This window comes from Schistocerca serialis, chromosome 3 (assembly GCF_023864345.2).
Source record: "Schistocerca serialis cubense isolate TAMUIC-IGC-003099 chromosome 3, iqSchSeri2.2, whole genome shotgun sequence".
In the NCBI taxonomy this organism is placed as follows: Eukaryota; Metazoa; Arthropoda; class Insecta; order Orthoptera; family Acrididae; genus Schistocerca; species Schistocerca serialis.
Window position 1 is genome coordinate 523,139,039 of NC_064640.1, and position 12,217 is coordinate 523,151,255.

Below are 12,217 nucleotides of genomic sequence, written 5' to 3' on the forward strand. Positions count from 1 at the left end.
TCGCCACCGGCGCCAACCTTGTGTGAAATGCCTGAAAAGCTAATCATTTGCATATCACAGCATCTTCTTCCTGTCGGTTAAATTTCGCGTCTGTAGAACGGCATCTTCGTGGTGTAGCAATTTTAATGGCCAGTAGTCTAGGTTTCTGTCGAACAGCGTCTGTCTGCAGTTACAGCGTTTCTTTCGCCCCCAATGAACCACAGTTTGGCAACCGATTTTGGAGTTAGTTACACGTCACAGAGATTACATTTATTCATATCAAATAATTCCTGTATGATGCGTCGGTAATCTTAGAATTATTTCCTCTCGGCTGTAAAAATAACTTCCGATCCAAAGCAATTACGGAATATTTAAACTGAAGTTTAAGCAGTTGAATAAAAAGTAGACTGGCTGGATGAGCTGTAATGCTGGACATCAAAATTCTTCAAATCTAATTCTGGCAGCAGTTTCCGAACTTATAGAAATAATCTACTGAAGATCCACAGCACAATTCTTAATCCAGCGATGTTTCCTCTGTCAAAGCAAAATACACTGGTAGTAGGCAAAAATCAACTGAAACCTCTTCCGATCCAAAGAATAATTTACTCATTTATTTATTCGCTGGTTTACCATACTGAACCAAAATCATTACAGATTACAATGCAGAAACACATTTATTTACATGACAACACTCACTGGGTACGTGCCAGACTACAAATCCAAATGCCACCTGTTCAATACACAGTGCTAGGAGGTATTTCTGTCACTTATCACTTCTTGCAATGACTTGGGTATGAGAAAACTTTTCATAGGAATTTTGTGAGAATTTACTGTACGCGATTTAGTGAAATCACAGAAAACCTAAATGTGTATGGTTTGGCGGTTTTTTGAACCGCGGTTCCCCCGAACAGTGTCCAGTTCCTTACCACTGCGCCACATCGATCGGTCCCTCCATCAACATCGTGGCAAGAAACGCATTCCGATGTTCAAACCAACTTTCGAATTAACGACAGTTGTATCTTATAGAAAAGTGCATAAATCATTTACATTGTAATAACTTATAATAAACATGCGATTTAAACTTGGAAGAAGAAGAAAAATAGAAAAAACGAAAAGAAATCGTTGAAATTTATCGAGGATTGCAGTTAACAAATTAAGACTGCAGACTATTGTTTTTGCAGACTCATGTAAAGATTAAGGGAAGGTTACCAGTACTTCAAGAAGTAAGCCATCCGTTTATTTTTGAATGGGGAGAAATTGGGAACTTTTCAAACGTTACAGCTCAGGTCGTTCAATAGCATGCTTGCAACACAGAAAGTATTGACATAAACATGGTTGATACGAAGACAATTGGAAAGTAACTTAAGGACCTGATGTATCGTGAATGTTGACATAGGACTTCTGTTTGGGACTGGATATTTGAGGTGTTCATTTTAAACAAGTTAGCAAAGGAAACAAGTCGTATTGTCATCCCACCTTCGTAATGTGCATGTTCAGATAGTTCACACTTCTTGGTGAAACAGATGATGTGATCGTGCAGATACGTGTGTGTATACTATACGAGAATTTTATGGGGTGGTGAAAGCGGGAGATGAGAGGGGGTGGGGTGGGGTGGAGAGGGATAGCTACCGTTCGGACTACGTAGAACGTCGCAAGACGGGCGAAACTAGCCTCCAAAGTTCTTTCATTTTGATGTTTTTGGAAAAAATCTTTTGTTGACTATATCTTACAGCAGCCGTGTACAATATTTTCACCCAAATTTAAGCGCTCGTCCAGTATCAGTTCACACTCTCAAAGGTCATGAAAGGGATTTCACAATTACTTAGAACGACATGCGGAAGTGATTTGCACTATGGTGTAGCTTGTGATACGTGTGTACGTGTTAAACCGGGGACCTAGAAACGACAGAGGCTTCGTCCCGCCGTAGCCCTCAGTGGTTCACAACCTCACATCAGGCCACAGCAGTCCGCCCACCTCACCGCCGACCCAGGGTTATTGTGCGGTTCGGCCCCCAGTAGACCCCCTCCCCTCCCCACGGGAACGTCTCGCGAAATAAGGGGAACCAGCCCGTATTCGTCGAGTACATGGAAAACCGCCTTAGAAACCATCCCAAAGACTGGCAAGCACACCGGACATCGACACTAATCCGCCTGGCGGATTCGTGCCGGGGACCGGCACGCCTTCCCGCTCGGGAAGCAGCGCGGCTAGCCGAGCGCGTAGCTTGTGATATAGCAAGGTTAAACTCGAGTCCTATTTCATAGACTTCGTCACCGAAAGCTTCGAAATTTGCATTAATGAAACTAAGAGCTGATACGTGAACCAGTCGAAAGTCCAGAAACCATCTCTTTAGCAAGCACGTCCCTTATAATGTGAAGCATTTCCATCCAGTTACGTTAATGGCATTTCTAAAACGACTCAGAATTTGTCCACAATCTGAACAAGTTTAATAGTGATTTTGAACGTTACAGCCTATCAGATGGAGATTTTTATGACTTTTTTTAAAAAATTTGGCTTCCTATGTGTTCGTCTGAAGATCGTTAAATGCTTTCAAATACGAACAGGTCATTTTTTGACAAACTTCACGTCATAGGACACAGGATTTACTTTGTGACGAAGTGAAATTTTTCTTTCTTCAGCTTCAGGATTTCTACAAAACAAGTGACACCAGCACTACGTAGCAGAACGAGTACCTCAAAATCACGAAGTCATAAATTGGTTCGTGGTGGTCATAGGGATGAAGCGTATTGAAAACATCAAACAAAATAAGCTCGTTACTGGACGATGTCCTAACATTTTCCTTTATTAGAGATCCTGAAGTGTAATCACGGATCATCCAGTCTCACTGACCAACAAGAGAAACTGCGCTGATTAGGCGACATGAGTGCGGTAGCAAGGCACGAATTCTACGGAAATCGTGCACCCAAGCGCCCTGATGTTGCTGAGGTTGAGCTGCTGCCCGCACTGCTACCATGCCGATTTCCAGGAAAACACAGGCCACGGACGTTATAATCTCGACGCATACACAGGAAGTCTTCTGCATGCATGCATGCATGCCGTTCCTTGGAAATACGCGTCGCAATAGTCTGCTACTTAAATGAAGTAGACCAGGTCCTTCCGTAATGCAGGAAAATTTTAACTGTTGAGAAAGTAAGAGCACAGACAGTTCCATAGTCTTCAAAGAAACAGCAACTAGCACTAAAATTTGATTCGAATTGCACATTAATCGTGTTAATTCCCTAGTTTTTCTTATTGTTTATATTATGTATTCCCGTTTCTCTCATTTAGTATTTTTTAGGGAGATTTCAACTTCCAAATATCTACTCCCATTCTTGCACAGAAAGGATTCATTGGGGAGATAACATGATTTATTAACTGGTCTTGGGATAACTTCTATGACGAAGTTTAATTGTTCTTGCAGTGAAAACCGCTACAATTGTTTGATATTGTTTGTAGTACATTATTTAGAAATGTATAGATTCTGACCCTCGAGTGGTACTTCACGTGACTTACATCCACAGTACAACCCTGTTATGAAAATACAAAATCGCACTGACGATATGGCAGATCGGTTTTCGTGAAACTGCAGCTCCTCTGCTGCCTGAGCTGGGTCCCGTATCACAGGACTGAAAAGTAATGCCACTTCAAGTACTAAAATATAAAGAACAAACATCTGGTACGTAATTTTTTTACATTTACATTTCCTCCCAGTAAATGATCCGGAATACGATACTACACGACTAATATGGTTTTCTACTCTCTAACTACAAAAAATGAACCTGCAAGTACGCACACCGAATTTGGAACACTTTAGTTATTTACCACAACTACAAATTATTGTTGCTTTAGTTTCACGATGATGGACTACTCGGTATAAAGGCCCCAGTAGAAGGGACCTCAGTGGATGTTTAAAGGTCATGAGAAAAATTTGTGTAAAAATATGTTAAATTATAAGGAAGTGTAATTTTGTAGTCTGTAACTTACCAGGAGGAGTAGCTAGTGTTGGAAACACTCTTAGTTCCTATTGAATGCAACATAAAACTAAGACGAATAATCGTGCACTTTTTCATAATAAAGGAAGATTATAATTAAAATTTCAAAACGCTGTAGAAATAACATCACTGGTTAGAACGACGTCAAATTGCAACGGAATATTATCGGAGAAGGGGGAAAACGTATGGCAGAAGAAAGAAGTATTGTAAAAATTGATAAATAGATGGCGCTGTATGTGTCAGAATACGTAAATGAAAACACCTGTCATGCGCACGATCCATTGAAGTTGGTATAAACACGCCCGGTACACGGCTTTTCCTCCTTTCGCGTCTGCGACGTTCGCCATGACTGTCTCAATGCACGATCGCGCTCTGCTTGTAAAGCTGTATTACAAGAATGATGACTGTGTATACGTCGCTCTGCAGAAGTTCCGGACACTGAAGAATTTCAAAAAAAGCGTTGGTCCGATGACTGCAGTAGGTCTGGAGAAAATTATTCGGATATTCGAAAAGAACAAAAAATGTTCAAATGTGTGTGAATTCCTAAGGGACCAAACTGCTGAGGTCATCGATCCTTAGACTTACACACTACTTGAACTAAGTTATGCTAAGAAAAGTGCGCGCGCGGCCTGCATAAACAGAAACACACACACACACACACACACACACACACACACACACACCTGAAAATAGTCAGACAACCTACGGCACAGAACAACAAAATTCCTTGTTCTTCAAAAGAGCTGAAACACCATTATCTGCTTGGTCACATAAGTATTTCCGTAGACAAAAGAAATACTTCACCGTGTTTTTTTATTTTTCAAAACTAAAAAAGGGAAGGAAGAGACTAGGATATGAATGCGTGTTTAAATATTAGTCCCACCCGACCGACCCCCCCCCCCCCCCCCCCCCCACACACACACACACACACACACACACACACACACATTTATACATATATATATACACATACATACATACTGGCAACACATCTACTCAAACTTAAATCGGGCCATCGAAAACAATACACAGTGTTCAGATGGGAAATACATACAGTAAGGACTGCATTAGCCACATTCAGTATTGTTAACACTACGCTAGGAGCCACAGTATAGAAGCACAATCAACTTTTCTCCTATTAGCTAAGGTTATAAAAAATATAATTCACCGAGTCAGGCATGTAAGAGTTCTTTTATTTCAAGTGCAACGCCGTAGGTATGTTTCACTAAATGATTTTATTCTGATGCTAAAACATTTCATTAACAGCGTAGCTTGTATAAATGCTATCACAAATGAGATGAATATCTACCTTCTAGTCGCAACAACATCCGGCACACGGAAAACATTAATAGCAATCACAATACATGGTACAAAGCACCAGTACCTTAAGAGACATTTCAATTGTCACTACCTGCAAGTAGCTGTATTCATTAATGAATTTAATACCCGGAATTTTGAGGTTGCTTACATTCGAATGGAAATTCAGACTCTACCTTACTTATTAATAAATTAACACTTTACTGCAAGTGAGAATTACGAATCACTGGCTACTCAATATCTTCCTTAGAAAGAAGATATGTTTTTTTACCATGTCATGTTAACGACCTGATCTTCCGAGTCCAAGCACAAGCTTTGATACATGTCAAACAAATCATCGCCTTCGACAGCACACAGTGATCACAATATATATCAATTAGCGCATGGCCTACAAAGTCGCTGCGCGCGGAAATTATTAAAATCACTATTAGCTACATTAGGAACTCATCATGGCATTTACAAAGCAACCTGTAACTCTTAATTACGCGTCTTATGGGACTGGATATTCCTCGGTAATCAACTCAGGAGTATCAGTCACCCACCCTGGACAAGAAACTCCTCTAAACAACCTCTTGACAGTGTGTCAGTAGAGTTCATGCCCACTCTGTACATTACAACTAACCATATTCATTGCTGTCACGTGTAACTTATACGTTTTTTATAAAGAAGAGTTGAAATTTTTAATGTATATTTCCTTTTCATTCAATATAAAACCAATAAATACTTTTACATTTCAACACACACCACTACAGCAGAACTCCTAGCAAACAATTTTGTGTTTACCATTCTCCACGCTCAAGAAGTGGGAAGAATTAGACTTTCCTCTTTTTTAGACGATGAAGTTCAGACATAATTTTCAGTTCAGGCTCTCATGGGCTCCGATTTTTTGTTACTGAGATGCGTACATCTTGTGGCAGAAAGGGAGTTGACATATTCGTTTAGGCACTGTAGCCGCTAGAGGCTCGTGTGATTGTTGAATGTAATTGGGTTATCCACTACCGGCTTGCTGGGCCTATCGTAGTTTCACCAGAGCCGCATTGGACGTCACTACTTCTTGTTCTTGCAGTGCCTTCTCAGCTACCTTAGCGGTCTCGGGCCACACATGGTTCCCACTGTACTTCACCCCCCTACAAGCAATCCCCTGCAGCCCCTAAAAGAATCTACGGAGAGGAATAGGCTTAAATGGTTTGATCACGTTGAAAGAACCGAACCAGAAACACTTCCAAAAGACGTCCTAGAATGGACAGAATCTGGACGAAGACCAATTGGAAGACCACGAATAAGATGGAGAGGACAGGTGAAGGATGATGTGAACCTAAGACGACTGCAATGGGAGGAAATGCTGAATAATAGACTGTGGGAGAAAAGAAGCTCCGAAGAGACTCTGAGAACGGCCTGCATAAACAGAAACTTTTCAGGAAGAAGCTGTGGCAGACACTAGTGAGGTTCAAAATCTCGACCAATCATCCTTATTCAAAGTTTCCGAAGGACCTGCCCTATAGACATAACAATACGTTATAGAGCTGCACTTTACTGGGCTACGTGGGACAGGCTTGATAAAGTCACCGAAATTACGGGAACAAACATTATGAAGAAAACACAAATGAAACAATGGCGGATTCAAACATGGCAGAGAGAGTGGGACACATCGTACAAGGGTCGCCGAGTACACTCTATCCTGACGTACGCGAAAGTTACAACTGAAACACATAGACCCAAACCGGGGCCTGGTCCATTTCATGACAGGCCACGGGCCGTATACGATACACTTAAACCCCATGGGGCTAACTACCGATGAAATATGCGTTTGCAGAGAAACTGGGACACCAGAACATGTCACACTGCTATGCAACACGCATGCACAAGGTAGACCTATACAGAAGGCAGTGACATCGTCAGAATAATAAGTAATCCCGATGACTGGAACACAATAAATAGCGTAGCCGATATTGTATCGAACACACTGCATGAAGAATACAAGCACCACAACCCACATGGAAGGAGGCGTAGACAAGCACAAACAACACAACAAACCCCATGGGAGGACAAGCATGACCACACATTCCGAAACCTAGGAATGAACACTAAGTGAACATGATTCAGAAGGGATCAACACTTAAGGGACCCAAACTGGCAACGCATGACACTGCATGCCACAACATAACAGCCAGTAACAACCATAAAACAAACATCGACACCAGATACTAAGACTGTAGTAATAAGGTAACGTCCCTTGGGAGGAGAAGGCTCGAAGAGCTTTTATTCCGAGGCTGCTCCTCCTCAACGACATACTGCACAGTGTTTAACGTATACTGCACACAAGCAGTAATGTATTGCTCGTTTTACTATGTGTACACAGAAGTATATTCTCTTCTCTGTTTAAAGCTACAATCAATGAATTTTATATATCAAATGTATTTTCTGCATAAAAATGTAATGTATTAAGTTATTTAAGGAATAACGCATTCAAGTAGCAATGAACTACATTCTATTTCTACTAACAAATTTACATACATAAGTGTACTTCTTATGTAAAACTAAAATTCATGTATTCCATGTATCAAATGCTCAATCAGTATTTAATCTGTATAATACCAGGTGTATTATCTAAGGCATCACATAGAATATACCACAACTACCAACAACAGGACAAACAAATAGCAGCTGAATATTTTGTAGTGTCCTGACTTGCAACACTCCCAGTAATATACCAACACACACAAACACAGTTAACATACATAACCATAAACCATTTCACATGAGAATAGCTCGAGGTTCTACTGAGACCTTGTCACCTGAAATAGGTAGAAATATGCCATTATCAACCATGCTACTTAGACCATATTACACATCCAAGTACAGTATATCACTTCCCTCTATATATAGCGAATTATTTTCACCACACTCATTGTATAAAATTTTTTTAATTTTCTTTGACACTTGCAGTACATAAATTATATTCTCATCAACTAGACAGAAACAAATCATAGAGAACCATTTTATCTATTGTTAAGCATTCAATTCGCTGTAATCTTAGAGAAATTTTTATGTATTATGTTCTTTATATTATTTTAAAAAGCATTAACAACTATATACCAATAACACTGTAACAGTGAGAAGTCTTTGCTGTTAGATTTAGAAGTATCCGACCCAGCTTACATTTCAACGCGGTGGGTTACTCTGTGCTGTTAAAGAAATAAATAAATGAAGTTCCCGTTAAGTTCCCTTATCACTTCATGAGAATGTCTGGCTCTTTCCTCAAACAATGCCACGACGGATTCATTCCTGCATCTTAACTGATTTAGTACTCCGTCTCTAATAGCCTCAATTTCAGACAGTCAATGATAACCTATACTAGATAAATGAAAGTAGAGGTGAGCAATAATAGTGAACAACTTTCAAGATTTCCACATATATAGTAATTCTTTCATTTATACTACAAACGAGTAGTACTTGCTACGAACAGTCGCGTCATTCAGCGATAGTTAAAAGCAGTGCATTAGACCTGTTACGTCTCAGTCACGCTTGCGCTTTAGTTATGAACAGCGTGTGGTCACTTGGTGACGCTTAAATTCGTAATGCCACCAAGACAGCGTTTGGACCATGTTTTTTCGGGGTAGAAGCCTTCGAGGTCTTTAAGCCTGTCACTCACGGAAAGCAGTGTCGGTAGCGTTGACTCTACCGCAAAATTTCATTGTAAGGCTTTAACAACATTTTGAAAGGCAAAAGAAATGTTCGCACTAGGCCAGGAGACGGTCCAACTAAAGTATTTTTCCCCAAAAAAGGACTGCTATTTGGTCTTAGCAGTACGACGAAATATAACTCTGTCTGCAAGGACAATTTTCTACAAATTTTAAAGCTGCCCCAACAAACCGAGTGTCGAAGGCTCAGAGCAGCTAATCTATATGTCATGTTAATGACAGTGCAAAGATTACTGTAGTCTGGATCTTCGATACTGTACCATGACTGAATGGAGTAATGTGCTCTTCAAAGATGAGTTCCGCTTCATTTCCTAGAAATACTGTCGTTGCACGTTCGTCTGGAGATAAAGTATTACCAGGTACAATCGCAGGAACATCGAAGAGAACACAAACATAAAATTCGAATTGAGAGATTTCTGGTGCGAGTAGGCATCACGTTGAATGCGTTGACGGAGCTTCAGACATTCATTTATGGTTTTTGAAATATTGTTACTATGCCCCGAAGTACAATGAGGAACTGCATCCATGTGTGTTATTCTTAAAGATGCGGTTTGTAAAGACTTTTTCTTTGTGAACGATCATGGTCGACGCATCGAACTGATACGGTGGAACAATTTCTCGCAGATGAAGATATCCGTCGCAAGGACTGCCTTGGGAAGGCTCCCCGTCTAAATCGAACAAATTAAAGACTGGGTTGCATTGGAAAGACGAAATTCCGTTCCCATCCGGCACCAAAGATTCTTCCGTGTTTCCGTACAGCTCCTTCTCGGGAACAGGATCGACACCAATACAACTCGAAGCATCTTACACAGAGCAGTTTGCGTTACTTATAAACTTGTGTGGCAACTAAGGGTAAACATATGTCCTAAAAAGTGGCTTTACTGCTGTGATACAGAGCTTCCTGTTTTGTTAGTTTCTTTAGAAATTAGTATGTTCGCTTTCAGAAATTTTCTAATTACGTTTCTTGTAAACTATGCCTTGAGTTTAAAGTTTTATCTTTTCCTGCAACTCTCTCAACTTGCTGTTCAAGAAATATGTTCCCCTTTGTGGCGCTTTACTTTCCGCGAGAACGTGTAATGTCAGACAGTATTCAAGGAACAGCAGCGATTTTTTTTTTTTTTAGTAAAACTGATCTTAAACAATCCAAATCGCAATTTATTTGTCTTTGATAATCAATTTCGATTATAAAACCATCCTCAAAACAATTTCTGTTGGGAAAATTAAATAGGTCATAATAATATATGATAGAAATACGTATGAAAGAAGCATGGATAAACTTTAAAATATCCACGATGAGACGGCAACGTCGATAGCATTGGTGTAGTTGATTATGGACAGAGAACGACATGCGCTCGCCAGCAATCCACTCAACCCGCCACGAGTGCAGAACAAATGTAGCAGAGAACGTTTATCCAACACAAATAAAGGGAAAAAATAGCTGTCGGCATACTTTTACAATTTAAGCTATAAACAAGACGTTACTGAACAAGATTTATACTATACAGGGTGGAGAAAAATTGTGTCACGAAATTTTAACCCTGGATAGCTGATGCCACTAGGAAGCAAAATTACTGATGTTATGTAGGTCGACAACGCACAATTTTTAAACTACGGAAACTTGGCGCCACGCGCTTCGATTGGCCGCGGGATTTCCCTGTTGCCAGATGCTATGGACAACGCATGACTGCTAATGCTTTGCCTGCCAGAGATCGCAATGCATACAAGGTGGCCCGCATCCTCGTGATAGCGCGCCGGCCTTCCATTCTGGGGGCGAATCCATCGGGGTCCCGAAACATCCATTGTAGTTTCTTCCAGGAGCAAACCCGTCAACAGCTGTTAGATCGCGTACAACGAGTCTTCTACAAATTGTGTCTGCTCTGAAATGGGCCTCTTTTGTAGCTAGGACATTGCTTGCTTAAAGCAGGTGCTGGAACTGGCGACCCTCTGACGCGACACAATCTTGGTAACGTCGAACGGTGTTTACCGGAAGTCTTTCAAAGATTCCTGGCATTGTCCTGATGTGATTGGTGGCATGTTGAATGCGATCCATTAACTCCTCTTCGTTTCTAGATGGTTAGCGTCCGGGTAGGTTTTAATTTTTTTTGTGGGATCTAAAATTTAAAAACCTCTCTCACACCGGCCTGATTTAGCTTCACTGATCAGGATAGTAAAAACATGAGTATGTTAAGGGAATTTTCATTCACAAAGCAGGCTTATCACATTCATACAGTTCAATACTGTTCTATCCTGATTAAATTGAGCTTAACTTAAATTCCATAAGGCAGTGAAGCCATTTCGAAGTCTCGGTGCGACGAAAATTGTCAGTCGATCTCCTGAAAACATTTGTAATAATTATTAACTTTCGGTGATCACATGGGGAAGACCGGAGATCTGCTGGTAAGACCGTGTTAGCCTATTTATTTGAAGTAACTGGATATCTTGAGCATACAAAACGGCAGGTTCGCCCAGTGTAAATCAGACGTTCCCCACTGATCCCGTGCAACACAGCGTAGTAAGCAGACACTGTCAATAATAATCAGTTAAATAATACGCGAACACACTTTAGTTTAGTTCATGTATTAAATTCCTTCTCATACAGAATGTCATCAAGATGGCGACTAGCTCAACAATACATACATACACATCCTCCTCCTTTCACGACTAATCGGCCAGCCTTTCTTCATTCTTTTCATAAGAGAAAACATAGATAGCAGAGAAGCTATTCCATGGAGTAAATGGACGCTCCAAGGAATAATTGGGCTTGAAACTACTTTGCATTGATAATCGGTAAGATAAGAAGAGATATTTCGAGATATATACTGAGTTATATAATTTATAAAATTTCTGAAAATATCGCGGAGAGACCGCTGCAAGAGACATTACAAGGTGAACTAGAACTTTGAAGAATCCCAACAGGAAAAAGTCCAGTGGCGTGAGGTCTGGTGATCGCAGGGGCCAATGTCCTACGAGCACCTCTGCCAATTACCCGATCGTCGAGGAGTTCATTTAAATATTCACGCACAGCACGACTGTTATGCGCGGGCGTCCCATCATGCTGCAACCACATGCGTAGCTGTATGTCCAGGGGAACATCTTCCAGCAGGCCGGGTAAAGTTTCTTGCAAAAACTCAAGGTAATTTGACCGGGTCAGTCGAGGAGGTAGACGGACCGGCCCAATCAGATGGTCACCCACAATGCATGCCCAAATGTTGAGCGAAAATCGTTTGGTTC

At 40.7% G+C, this 12,217-nt stretch overlaps 1 protein-coding gene across 3 annotated transcripts in view; it reads right to left on the bottom strand.

Moving 5' to 3' along the window:
* LOC126470399 (kelch-like protein 5) overlaps positions 1–12,217 on the bottom strand; it is a 288,827-nt gene that overhangs the window by 154,957 nt on the left and 121,653 nt on the right. The window lies entirely within an intron of this gene.